Raw genomic sequence first — 12,416 nt, forward strand, 5'->3', positions numbered from 1 at the left:
AACTGCTTTGCACCAAAGCCTGGGGGACAGCTCACGATCCCAGGGACTGTGCCCCCGAATATGAACCGACCCAGGAAGCCCCAGCACAGCAGCGGTGCTGGAAAGGTGGTGGAGAGCTGCGGAGAGCTCCAAGCTGTGCTGGAGAGACAGACACGTGTCTCACTAAATGCTACATAAACCAGCATTGGCTGTTGTTGATGTTGAGCTAAATATCCCAAGTGCCTGCTGCCCTCGCACGCTCAGCAGCGGAGGGCAATGGGGCTCAGCAGCCCCCACCACTGCCTGCCAGTCCCATGTCCCCACCATCCCCCCTCTGAGTTGGATGGAGGGGAAGCCCTCCCCAGCACCCCTTTATGCTCCATCCTAAGCTGTCTTTTAATTTTTAATATTTTCTCTTTTGCCTTTTGCAAAGGGGCCAAAGCCAACTTCAGCTGAGGATGCCCCTGTGTTTGCATTTGCAGATCCCATGCAGCTTTACATCTGCTTCCACTTTCACCAGAGCCATCGACTGCAGTTGGTTCCTGGTATTTCATATCCTGGGGACTGGACAGGAACCGTCACTGACTCAGATGAGCACAGGATTATTTTTTTGTTGCTGACACTTTGCCTTTCCTCCCTGCTTCTTTCAGATGAAAATCCCCCCCCGGGATTTTTCCTCTCCCGTATCCTGCCCCTGGTGTGTGCCTGTGGTGCAGGGCTCTGGTAAGGCCATGTGCAGAGAGAAAAAAAAAAAAAAAAAAAAAAGGAAATTTGGGGGAAGGAGTGGATTTTAGCTAGAATTACAAGGAAATCTGAGACACTGGTGTCATGTCTCTGCCTGCAGGATAAGGCTGTGGAGGTGGGTCAGAGCCAGGTGGAGACAGGCACTGCTTCATTCCCCTCCTAGGATGTTTTGCTGGGAGCGGCAGGAGAAGCATCGCTGGCAGGCGAGCAGGAGGGGCTGGTGGCCGAGGCTCAGGGACGCGAGGCCAGGCTGGCCAGGCACCTCTAGGGACCAGCCCACAGCCCCCCACGGCTGCTGCCCCACATCGCTTCGCCAAGGACCGCTGCTGCCTCCCCCCAAATCTGGGCAGAGATGCTGGTGACCAAACGTGCATCTCTGTGCCTATGAATAAAACCTCAGCTGTGTGTCATTTTGAAAGACCCTAATTTTAGCTAGCTGGTGCAGCGCCCAGCTGTTCATCATCGAGCTGCCCCAGTAGACACGGAGGGCAACGCTTTTGCCCCTTTGCTTGGGCAAACCAGGCGCGTCAGGGTTTTGTTTGCTCTGCTAGAGGCTGGGGATGCAGGAGGAAGAGGAAGCGGGAGGCGCGTTCTCTTACGGGGACGGGGGTTAAGAGAGTGTCAGCGATGGGACCAACCCCCCGGCGCAGCCAGCTCCAGCGAGCCCGTGGTGTTTGGGTTGTCCGGGCGCCCGTGATGGTTCCAATGTGCGCGCAGTATGACAGATGACCTATTGAAATAATTTCGGAGCAGTGCTGGGGTTGCCAGGACAACCAGTGCTCCCTGGGCTTGCGCCTGGCCATGTGACAGCCGCCTTGACGTCAGCTGGAGGCAGAGCCTGCGGTTTCGGCCGCGCAGCCAAAGCCTTGTGAGAACCTAGTAGATGCTGGATTTATCCCCGCCACCGCCGCCACCGCCGCTGCTGTTTCTCAGGGGCTGCCAGAGCATGGACTATTAAAAACTTGCATTTCTGCAGTGTGAGGTAACCATTTGCTTTATGTTCTCGTCAGGTATTTTTTTTTGTTTTTCCTTTAAAAAAAAAAATAGTATAGAAAGCAGTTTATCGGGACCGATATTTTCTTCACTTGTTTGTTTTGGCTGGAAGTTTGCCTTGATGAACAAGCCCGGCACTATCAGATAAATGCAAAGCAGCTTCCAGTTACTAATTCTGTGTGCAGACTGCAAAGCGGAGTTAAATTTAGATTAATGGCCCGTGAAAGGAGTATAAAATGATATTGTTCTCATTTGACACTTTAGGAATATAAATGAACACGAGTAATCCTAGGTTAATGCATTCAGGAGTTAAAAGAATTTATGTTTAGGTATTGTGTTGATTTGGGCATCTCGACAGCTTTATACCTCTGTTGGAACTTGCAGTTTTTCAGTGCTGTCCAATTCAGGCGGGTTTGTACCCAACGTGTTCAGTGAGGGGCAAGCCAGCAGCCGATGCAGCCAGGAACAGCCTGAAATCCAACTCCCAAAGTTCGAGTCTTTAAATCATCTTTGTTCACACGGAGTCCCTGCACCCCACACACTCCCCGGGCTTTCTGTCCCTCTCCTGGGGCACGCGGCACTCTTGACTGTATAGTGTTTACAGAGAAAAGGATCAAGAGCTTCCTGAAAAATCATCTGAAATATGCCAAGAGAGCAACATTGCTGTAACACAGGCTTTTACCCTTTTTCTCACACGCACACGCCCGGCTTGTTTTTTGCTTTTTTTTTGTGTGTTTTCTGTTGTGGGTTGAGAGCAGTTAGAATAGCTTTAAAAAAAAAAGAATTGCAGCATGAACAGCACCACAGTAATTGAAAAATGAAATGTTGTTATTTAGGTCTTTTTATAAAAAGAAAAGGGAGTTTGGGTCTGTTTCTGTATTGAGCTTACTCTGAGGGGGCTGTTGTGTGGAAGGAGATCCCAGGGCTCCTGAAGTGTAGTGCCACAGCCTGAGTTTGTTTGTGTGGGAATGTATAGATTCGTTTTAAGAACAGATTACAGCTGAAGCATCGTGTGCATTGTTTCCTGGAAAAGTATGCTAGATTGTTCTTATCTTCGCTAATTATATGCTCCTGTTCCCTTCTTCTCAAAGTTCAAAGGGTTTAATGATAATGCTAATGATTTTCTAAAGCAGCTGCCAGTCTGAAACAATCACGGAGCTACAAAACAATTTAAAACACAGAGCAATGAAAGATTAAAAAAAAAAAAAAAATATAAAAAATATTCTAATGTTACCAAATGCAGCAGAAGTAATTGTTTCAGAAAGGGAGCCAAAACAGAGATTTAAACCGAAAGCACTTCTGTAAGGAAAGTTATGGCTTAATGCTCTGGATTTCACTGCATTTGGCATTCTTAGCAGGAGAAGAAGGTTAAATGCATCTGAAACCTCTAATCTATTTCACTTGGTGTTATCTCATCTGTTCTTTCTAATTTAACTCTTGTGCCTAAAATATCAATGTGAGGGGGGGGGCTGAAATGTTTTAAATTTTATTTATTAAATTCTTCACCTGATGCCAATGCATCAGTGCATGAAGAATCTCTACTGGCTCATCAGAGGTGAGTTTAACCAGGGTTTACAGGAGCCTCGCAGCTTTGGAGCGGAGGTGCTAGAACCCCATGGGCAGCCTTCCCGTGGGAATCCTCACCCGGGCGATCTGCCCGGGCTGGGCTGGGCTGGGCACAGCTGCTCCCCAGCTGGTGTGGGGAGCCGTGTTTTGGCTGACGGCGGTCCGTGTCCCCTCACCTGCATGTGAGTCCCCCCAGAATCTGGGTGGTGGGGTAGGAAGGAAGAGCAGGGGGAAAGAGTTGATATGACCCACCACCCTCCAAGGTCTGCTTGGCCACCAGCTTACACTGGTGGAGCAAGTCCAGTGAGGGACTGCAGCATGGAGTATGGGGACAGATTCAAGCTGAATGACACCTGCCATTCAAGAAATGTCATTCACCTTTACATCTAAAGGATTTGGTTCCATGTATAGCTGCAATCGCCTGCCAGATTTGACCTGAGTCGTCAGTGTAGCAGTGATCCTCAGTGAGGGCTGGGGCTTCACCTTATTCATTTAGACTTGAATACAGTGTCCTGTAGCATTTGATGCCTTGAAAACACCTGCAAGGGGAAAAATAATTGATGCAACTTCTGCTCAAGAGCTATTAATTAGAAATATTTTTAAAATAAGTTCCTCATCTCCATCTGGAATGGACTTATCTTGTATTAGCGATAATGAGCAAGTCTTCAAAAGGCACTAACTTGACCTGAGAAAGGAGGATGATAAACTGCTTCACTTTTTACTAGGAGGGTCCCAGCCGCATTGTGGCAGGAGACCTGAGAGTCAGAATTACTGGTGAGTGCTGCTGAAGTTGCACAGGGATGTGTCCTGCTTGCCAAAGTGACCAGCTCTGTCCCCTCTCATTGAGCCTTTGGGGACTTTGGGCATCCCATCAGCCCAGGCTCCTTTGAGCCCCAGAGGAGGGGACGGCCGAAACGTGGTCAGGCAGGCAGCTCGCAGGCAGTGAGGAGTCTGTAACTGCAGAAAAAAGCACAGATCCCTCCTCAGGGGAAGGGCTGGGGACAGTGTGTGAGAGTTGTCCCAGGGCTGCGTGCCTCTGCTTGGTGATTTCATGCTCTCATTTTTGCTGGTCATCTCTGTACCAAACTATTTTGACGTACACTTGGATTTTACCTTGGGAGTGTGTGAAGTTGCCAGGCAATGTAAGGTTAAGCACGCCGCTGTCTCTGCCCTGACATGGTTTCATCCACAATGAGAAAAGAACAAGTAGTCTGTAGGTTCCTGCCTACTGCCGAGAGGGGGGGGAAGGTGGCTGCAGCCCATCTCTCATCTTCTGCCCAATGCCGCAACCATGAGACTGCCAACTTACTTGGACTTGAAATCCTCTGACATAAAGTGAAAAAAATTAGATGCACCTGAGCTTAGTGACACTCCACCTTCTTTGGGGAGGCCAGATTGACCCTCATACCTCCCATCAGCCTACACATCATTTGCAAATGGTACCCCCTTGCACGCACACAAGGAGGAGATGATCTCTTCCAACAGTCTCCTTGTCCATGGAGAAGGGCAAGCAGACCAGTAATTCCTGAGGAATTGGAGCACTTCACCTTAGGAGAGACCTTGGCTGAAAACAGGACTGAGATCTCCTTGAGTCACTTCTCACACAACTGGATACAGCCAGGGAAATTAAAAACAGACACCAGTTGTTGATGCCTCCAGCCTAGTAATAATAACCCACTCAAGCCTTTAGTGTGCTCTACCTTGATCTGGTTGAGTTGATGGGCAATGACAATCTAAATTTAGGCTAGAAGCATAATAAAACCTTGCAGTGCAGAGCGCTGACTGCTTCTTGCATTTTTCAAACAGAATGAGATTTCTGCTAGCTTTTTAAGGGTCTTAGCCACTACTCAAGGCAGTAATTTGGGGAGGGAGTAAAATCCCCTGTACAAGAGAGATATTGTCAGACAGTGGGAACTGATGTAGCAGTATGGAGTTTCAGATTCTTAAATTACATATTGCAGAAGTTGGTTTCCACCCTGCTAAAAATCATTATGTTGTGCTAATTTAATGTCCTGTATCAACATTAGCAACAACTGGTTTAAATGATAACTGAGCTGCAGCAGAGATTTAGCATTTTAATCAACAGTTGCTTTTCCAATTAAATGCAGATGCCATGCATATGGTACTCTGAATGCAAAATAAAAGTTGATCTGATTGTTGGTTCCAAGCTAAAGCAACAAAAATCCTAACTCTGGAATGTTTTTGGTAGTCATATTTAAGAAATAATCTTCCATGGTGAGCCAAAATCTATGCAGACAGTTATAGGCAGATAACAGTTAAAAAAATAGACTATGTTTTGGCTGTACTTTTACTGCTGTTAAATTTATCTTCTTAAATAGCATGGAGTATGAGTTGAGGTTTGAGAAACAGTAATTTTGTAATTATTTTACATGGATCGAATTATTCTGTCATCAAATTTGCATTTCAGACAGCATTACAGTATGAAAATATAATTAGAAACTGTAATTCAGGAATTGCTGAATGTGATATTTCCCAGACGGAGCACTGTGAGGAAGCTGCCCTCACTACAACTTTAGCAAATGTTGAAATCCTATAGGTAGAAAATGTGAAGGTCGAGTTGTAAAGTTCCTCTCCCTTCTGTGGTCTCCACACACTGTCAACTTTCTGCCGAACTTCATTTTTGTAAGATTAATTTCCACAGAAACATCTAATAATTAAGAGATGAAGTGCTCAGATCCTGTTCTGTTGAATTTCAGTCTGGCTGTGCTGATAGTTGCTGAATTGCTTTCAGCCACAAAATGATACTGAGATAATGTAAGGATCTGATTTACACACAGAAAAGTCAAGAAGCTTGTAGTTTGGACTGAAATGCTGTTTTTAATTTGTACAGTGCCTGGAATTCCCAGCAATGTCTCCTCTCATGGAAGAAAGCAGAGGATGGGTCTCAGTTTAGCTCTGTTTCTCTTCTTTTGTAATTCAAGGCTTTTTGCTGTGCATGTTCACAGAGCTGTGCAAAATGTAAGCTGCGTAAATCTCACTGATATCCATCCTTACAGTTTTTTACTATTCTTGTTCCGATATTTGGCTTATCATAGACATATTAGCTGGAAATGAACACATCATCTCTTTTTAGTTGGGTTTGTGTTGATAAATCCCATCCAGTTTTGTCTGAGAGACACAGTTCTTTGGAGAGCATCATCCACGGCCAGTTTTTCCCACCACCTTGTTGGGGCATCGGACAGGCAAATATGTGGAGCAAAGCCTGTGATGCCTGAAGCAAAGCTGGCATTGGGAGGAGGCAGCAGCTGAGCGTGGGGCATGTTTGATGCTCTGATGTCCCCATACACCTCTCACAGTCCTGCTGAGAGACAGACCGAGTGCTCCTCCAGAGGAAATGTCAGGGCAGGGCAGGAAAAGAAGTGTGGACCTGCAAACCCAGGACTGCGTGGATAAATGGGCCGGCTGGTGACATGGTTCCTAGTGACTCAGACGCTGTCGCTCGCAGTGTGCTCTGAAGAACAAGACCATTTTCCTGTGCCTGCCCAGGGTGACCTTCCTGCACTTATCCACACCCATTCCTGATGTTTTGTCTGGGTGCAGGGGAGGACGTCTGCCCCATCACTCACATTTTGGGTGAACCACGTCCTGCAACCTGGGTCTGGTATTTGCCATGTGAGCCAAGGGCAGGAGCTACAGGTCATCGCTGCAGATGGCCTGAGAAGGCATTTTTGTTAGGGAGGGTGCAATAAGGCAGGTTGGGTCTTTATGGATAGATAAGGGGCCTTGCCTGGGGAGCCCTGTATGAGTGCTGGTTTGCAGGTGAGGCACGAGCAGCTCCTGAGCATCATGCCTGTATTTTTGCACATTTGTTTGGAAACTCCAGAGAGGCAGGAGACTGTTTCAGCTGGCTTTGTCTGTGCATGGAAGCAGGTGCACACTGGGGCTGAAAGGCTTTGAGACAGGTTTATACCTGCCACATTTGTCACAAAGCCTCTTAGCAGTGTGCTGAATTTCACCGTCGAGAGAACAGGGACACGATGGACCAGGTGGGACGGGGCAAGTGGGGGAGGGAGAGCCCTGGGCAGGACCGAGTGACCAGCTGGTAGCAGGAGGAGACCAGGGGCAGGCCTGCCACTTCTCATCTGTTCTGCTGTCCCTGTTCCTTCACTGCTGCGTTTGTCCCATCAGGGACCTTTGGTAGCATTGCTCAGCGTCCCTGGGCACCTGTGGGACAGGCCAGGCAGCACCCGTGTGAAGCGGAGCTGTCTGAGGGAGTTAGGGAAGTGAAATGCTGCCTATGTTATTAGCAATGCTCTGTCTTTTTGGTGCCTTCTGATGTAATGGTGGCTAAAAGGGCTGCTCTCTCTGCTGGATGCTGGGTTCAAAATAGTGCGGGAGAAAAGCCGCACAGTCAACCCTTGCACAGTATGGGCTACAGGAGCACAAAGATTTTGCCTTTAAGAGCTTCATGCTTGTTCTCATATTATAGAAGAGATTGGGTTTTGAAGAGACCCAAGATTATGTGTACGGTTTTATTAGACAAGCAAATCAGGTAGTTTACAGGCTTTCACTCCAGAGAAGACAAGTTAAAGCTAAAGAAGGTCAAAGTTAGCTTCTTTTCCTGCCAAATTCCCCCTCTCCTAGAGCGGGCAGATTCCCTGATTATGTCTCACACAACCTTTCTGCATCTCCTCCAGGATTGCAAAAACACAATGGATCCAGCTCATTTGAAGTGTCTAACTTGAGCTGAATAACACTCAAAGGGACTTCAGCCATGAAGCAATTCAGCCTTGAGAACCTTTAACTCTAAAGAAAATATTCTGCTCATGTTTTGTGCATGTTCCTAATGGCAAATCCAAGATACCGGGGGGAAGCGAGCACAAAGCCGTTGATTATTTCCACAACTGCTATATGCTTCCTATCACAACACTATTCTTTTGTGCAGAATGGCAGCATGATTGCAGAGTCCTCTTTAGCTTTACCATTTTAGCAAGCCCAGGTCCAATTAGAGCAATTATATCTCAGCAGAAACACTGTCTGTTGTCCTCTGGACCTGTCTGTCAAGTGTCCTATTCATAGCTGTTTATCTTGTGTGAGGTTTTTCACGTAAAGCCGTTATGACCTTACAAAACAGTCTCATCTGAAGGGTAGCCTGCATTTTTGTAGACTTATTTCACAGGCTGATGTGAACAAGAAGAGTGCAAAATTACAGCTGGCCAAGGATACATCTTTCAGGCTAACCACCGCCTCCTCTTGCTTGAACATTATTGCTGATTTGACACAGCACACAGATTTCACTTTCAATTATTTCATTTCACCCTTCCCTTTCAATTACTTTACTGCTGAAAATTGAGGACATTATCAGAATTTGCAGTTCTTCCTTGCTGCATTGGAGGGTTTCCTCAATCGAAATCCCCAACATGAGTTGCAAGGTATGTAACATTTGATGGCACATGATGTTAAACCACTTACAGCTCTGAGGACTGTGTGGGACTATCTGATCACTGAGTTATTGAAGAGCCGCTGGTAGTGGGCACTTCTGCAGAAAGAATGTCTACGTTTTACTTTACCTCTTTTGTCAGAGCCTGATGAAGGAGCTGAGTGACTCCTGTCAAGGAAGTCCCCCTTGTCCCTTCTAAGGTAAAAGCTGAGAAGCAGAGCTCAGTGAAAGGCAGAAGCGCTGGGACTTGGGAAGGTCAGGGGCAGTGGAAAGAGGAACTCTTCTCTTTCTGACAAAAAAATAGATTTTTATTTTCTTATGCTTCTTCTGGGAGGAAAATCCAGGGAGCAGTGTTTGGAGTCTTCTTCCTGAAATAAAATGAACTGTTTTCTGAAAATTCAGAAATCAGATTGCCTGTGAAAGAGCAGCCCCCATCCCTGCCACTGGCACCGTGGCATCCATGGGAGTCCCAGCCAACACACAGCAGCGCCTGGGCAGAGCAGTGCCGCTTTAGGAACCAAAAACATGAGCTCAGATCTTAGTCGTTCTTCCTCTAGCATCATCAGAGCAGAGGCTCCACCACATTTGTTTCTTATTTTGCCTCTCTTCTCATAGGGTTTAGCCCATGAGGGAGGGCAGCTGGTCATTTTTGTCAGGAGGACCTGCAGAGCCGCCTGCAGTGGTGGCCCAGATGTCACCAGTGCCTTCCCTTCGTGCAGGATGCCACAGGCAGGAGAGCTGTGCCAGGACTGACCAGGGCTGCAAAGAGACCTTGCAGACCAGGTCACACCAGTGACAAGGATAGATGAGAACTGATGAAACAGCAGTATAACATACTCCACGCTAGCTCCATAGGGGTCGTGATGGATTTGTTAAGATTATAATGTTTACCTGGATCTGCAGCCTTAACAGATTCAGGTTTTTTTTCTTCCATCAGTGGTGGTCTTTTCTGTGAACTGCAGGCAGTGAGCTGCTGCACAGGGTTAGATCCTGTCACCCCCCACACACACACCATGTCCACATAATGCCTATAATGTCCCGATTAGAAAAATACAGTTCTTTCAGAGATGACAAAAGGTGATAGAAGCAATAGTAGGGTGACTGCCTGACTTTTGCTCTTTTTGTTAGACACTGGGACCCTTGCAGAAACCCCTACCTCACTTAATTCAAAGCGTCTGATTTAAAATTGAAGTGTATTTTGCTGTTAGCTCACTGTGTGTCAGTTATTGGTTCACAGTGGTGTTTCTCCCATACCAAGAACCTGTAGTAAAACACAGCTTACCTGCGTATAGCACCCACCATGCTTGTGGATGGCACTCTGGGCAGGGCATTGGAGTGGCAGCTGGGAGAGAAGGGGTTAAAACAAGCCACGGTTACCAGTTTAAGGCATTTTAAAAAATAGCAGCTTTTCTTTTGTTTGCTGAATTCCCTGTGCCTTTCCAGTGCTGTTCCTATTATTAATTTATTTCCCAAAAGAACATCTTTAAGCAGGAGAATGGCTTGAGTGGGGAGAGTTGGGGGTCTGCAGCCCAAGCCAGACAGTTACATGTTCTCCTGTGTCTGAGACCAGGGGGCTCTGAGACGCCCTTGAATGTTAATGGCAGACTACCAGGCAGGTAGCAATCCCCAGTATTTCAGGCATTTTTTCCTCCTCGGTGGTGAGTCTGTCAATTCCTTCCTGGCATCCCTCAGCGGTGCTTCTTGGAGGAAAGCTTTGGGTGTGCACAGCTTGCACCTGCCCTTACAGAGAAACATTTATTATTCTACTTTCAAAGGGGAAGCCTGAACATGCCTGAATGGATTCCAGCTACACAGGGGAAGTGCTCACGGCCAGTGTGGAGGGAAGATGCCCCGGACAGCAGCACGATCCTGCTGTCCAGTGTCTTTGTAGCCCAACTTGACCAGAAGCATCTCTTGCTGGTGGATGCTCTCTTGAAGGAGAAGGAGGGGAAGCCTCTGGGAAAATAAGCCCAAGGGAGCCTGGCCCCAGGACCAGTGATGCAGGCAGATCCCACTGAGTCAGGATGCAGCCCTGGCCCTTGGGGTGCCTTAGATGCCCCATCCTTGAATGCTGACCTGGGAAGGCAGCTGCTCCGGAGGGCTTCCCTGGCATCACCTGCCAGGGCTGGCTGGGGACACCCCTTTCTCGTCCCCCATGGTCAGGCACACAACCAAACACCACAAGCTCCAGAAACGGATGCCGGCAGCCTTCCCCTGAGGGTGTGGGGGGGACGGTGGAAAAGAAGTCCTGAGAGGAATTAAAAATTAAATGCTCACGGCAGCAGCTTGCTGTCACCACATCCCAGGAGTTCACCTTCGGGGTGGCTGGCCAGCAACCCAAGATCTGAGCGGGAGGAGAGCAGCATCCCATCCTCGCTGTCCTCACTACAGACCAGCCAGCCCTCCCGCAGGTCTGGCTCGGGGGATGGAGAGGAGCTGCCCCCCACTGCGTGTGGGGGCTTTGGCACACAGGACCCCCCCAGCTCTGCCCCACTGGAGCAGCAGTGCTCACCTCTCCGTGGAAATCCCCAGAGTCATACTGAAAGGCACCGCGCGAGAGGGTGGTCAGACCCAGATGAGTCACACGCCACTTGGACAGATGCTGCTGCTAAATATGGGGTGCTGGGAGCTGGACCAGCCATATCACAGCCCTCTGTCTGGTCTGGGGTCTGGAATAACCCCAGCAACAGTCTTGCTTAGTGCAGGCAGAAGCTGAGCCCACTGGGGCTGGCTTTTAGGGTGCAAGGATCAAGCCTAGCAAGGTTGGTATTTGAGGGTACACGGGCTGAGCCCCCCTGGGGTAGGGATTCAGGGCTGCCACTGACACATGTGTTCAGAGGGGTGTCCGTTGTGGTGGAGAGCAGGACCGACCTCTACACAGCGTAGGAGGAGCAAGGCTCTGGGCGCTGTGTCACTGTCCACAGAGGGCTGCCAAAATCAGGCAGAAGCCTGGGTGCAGAGCTGCGATGGAAATGCCCCAGACCCTGCCTGCTTGTTTCATGGGAGAGCACCAGCACCAGGCAGACATTGTCCCCTAGTGTCTCCCCTCTCCAGCCGGGGCTGGCACTGCCCACCCCAGCAATCCCACCTCTCCTGGCCCTTCCTGCTGGCATTTTTCCTGTGCTCACCAGCAGTTCATTTGGCCCTCCTTGGCACACCAGTCCAGATCTTTGGTCTGCAAGTGCCCTGAAGCCTCTTCAGAGCCCCAGCAAGACCATCACAGAGCCCAAGGTCACTTGCAGAGAGTGTCCCAAATGATTTTGACCTTGGGTCTAGTTCATAATCCCCTCCCAATACCCTTTTCCCAGTAGGTAAGAGCTTGCTTCTCCCAAGCCCTGACATTTCTCATTTCAGCATTAACATTCAAGTAGGTGACAAGCTATCCAGTTTCCTGAGATAATGGCTGTGTCTGTACTACAGACACTGACTGTGTCTGTATTGCATGAAATAGGAAGCATCCCCAGCACCGGAGCTCAGTGATTGAAACCACTCTCTGTCCAGAGCAGTCCCTGTCCCAGTTTTGCTCCCAGCAAATTCATATCCTCCCAGCTGGTGCCCAAGCCCAGTCTGGGATTTAGCCTGTGCCACTGGGCTGGTCGCATGGGGCAGGTGGCACACGGTCACTCTTCAGGAGGGTACAAAGTTCAATAACATAGATGAGGGTGATGTGCCAGTTGGTCCCTGCACTGGGGAATGCACCCAGATGCAGTTGCTTTGTAGTCACAGGTGATGT

General features: G+C 48.6%; 1 protein-coding gene across 1 annotated transcript in view; it reads left to right on the plus strand.

The window, feature by feature from the left end:
* Window positions 1-1,482: 1,482 nt before the first annotated feature.
* The window catches only part of NCALD (neurocalcin delta), a 60,567-nt gene continuing 49,633 nt past the window's right edge, over window positions 1,483-12,416 (plus strand). The window contains exon 1 of the mRNA XM_009965511.3: window positions 1,483-1,705. The gene's annotated coding sequence lies outside the window, so the exon portion shown is untranslated. The remainder of the gene's footprint in view (window positions 1,706-12,416) is intronic.

Source organism: Tyto alba, unplaced genomic scaffold, assembly GCF_018691265.1.
Source record: "Tyto alba isolate M040663 unplaced genomic scaffold, T.alba_DEE_v4.0 Super-Scaffold_9, whole genome shotgun sequence".
In the NCBI taxonomy this organism is placed as follows: Eukaryota; Metazoa; Chordata; class Aves; order Strigiformes; family Tytonidae; genus Tyto; species Tyto alba.